Here is a 1,781-nt window from a genome sequence, read left to right as displayed (position 1 = left end):
CTGGTCTCAAACTCCTGGACTTGAGCAATCTGCCTGCCTCAGACTCCCAAAGTGTTGGGATTATGGGTGTGAGCCACCATGCTTGGCCTATTTTTTCTATTATTATTATTGTTATTATTTTGAGATAGGGTCTCCTTCCATCATCCAGGTGGGAGTGCAGTGGTGTGGTATGGGTCACTGTAACCTCGACCTCCTGGGCTCAAGCAGTCCTCCCACCTTAGTCTCCTGAGTAGCTGAGATGACAGGCACATGCCACTACTCCCAGTTAATTTTTTATTTTTGGATTTTGTTGTAGAGATGGAGTTTCACCATGTTGCCCAGGCTGATCTCCAAATCCTGGGCTCAAGTGATCTGCCCACCTCGGACTCCCAAAATGTGAGGATTACAGGTGTGAGCCACCAGGCCTGCCTGGCCTATTTTTCTTATGTGTAACAGTGCTTGAGCTGGGTGCGGTGGCTCACGCCTGTAATCTCAGCACTTTGGGAGGCCGAGGCAGGTGGATTGAGGTAAGGAGTTCGAGACCAGCCTGGCCAATTATGGTGAAACTCCGTCTCTATTAAAAATACAAAAATTAGCTGGGTGTGGTGGCGCACACCTGTAGTCCCAGCTACTCGGGAGGTCGAGGCAGGAGAATTGCTTGAACCTTGGAGGTGGAGGTTGCAGTGAGCCAAGATGGCACCATTACACTCCAGCCTGCATGACAAGTGCGAAACTCCATCTCAAAAAAAAAAAAAAAAAAATGGTGCTTGAGCATTGTAACCCTGTTTTCCTTAGAATCAGAGCCAGGTTTCTCTAGATTATGTAGCTGCTCTAGGAGTTTGTAGTTACTGCTATGAAAATTGGATACCTCTTGTTATGGACTGAAGTGTGTTCCCCCAAATTCATATGTTGAACACTTAGCCTCCTCAGTACTTCACCATGTGACTGTTTGGAGATGGAGCCTTTAATGAGGTGATTAATCTAAAATGAGGCTGTTAGGATGGGCCCTAATCCAATCAGACTGGTGTCTTTATAAGAAGAAATCTAGTCACACAAGAGAGACACCAGCAGCACATGTACACAGAGAAATGACCATGTGAAGAGGAGGAAGAGGGTGGCCATCTGCAGACAGGGAGAGAGGCCTCAGAGGAAACTGAAGCAGGAAGCAGGACTGGACTCCAGAGGTGGGGCTTAGACATCAGACCAGATGGAGGACTAGCTAAAACGGTGGTGGACAGTGAGGAGGAAGCACCCTCCAGTATCCTTCAATCAGACACACCCATCAGTGTGCTGTGTCAATTTACCATTGTCATGGCAATGTGTCCAGAATTGGTGGGTTCTTGGTCTCGCTGACTTCAAGAATGAAGCCACGGACCTGTGAGTGTTACAGTTCCTAAAAATGGTGTGTCCGGAGTTTGTTCCTTCAGATATTCACATGTGTCTAGAGTTTCTTCCTTCTGGTGGGTTGGTGGTCTCACTGAATTCAGGAGTGAAGCTGCAGACCTTCGCAGTGTGTGTTACAGCTCATAAAGGTAGTGCGGACCCAAAGAGCGAGCAGCAGGAAGATTTATTGAAAAAAGCAAAAGAACAAACCTTCCACAGCCCACACTGTGGAAGGCAACCTGCTGCTGCCTCAGGCAGCCTGCTTTTATTCCCTTATCTGACCCCACCCACATCCTGCTGATTGGTCCATTTTACAGAGAGCTGATTGGTCCGTTTTACAGAGAGCTGATTGGTCTGTTTTGACAGGGTGTTGATTGGTGCATTTACAAACCTTTAGCTAGACACAGAGTGCTGATTGG

Source organism: Mandrillus leucophaeus, unplaced genomic scaffold, assembly GCF_000951045.1.
Source record: "Mandrillus leucophaeus isolate KB7577 unplaced genomic scaffold, Mleu.le_1.0 Scaffold75, whole genome shotgun sequence".
Classification (NCBI taxonomy): domain Eukaryota; kingdom Metazoa; phylum Chordata; class Mammalia; order Primates; family Cercopithecidae; genus Mandrillus; species Mandrillus leucophaeus.
Note: the sequence above shows the minus strand (reverse complement) of the source record.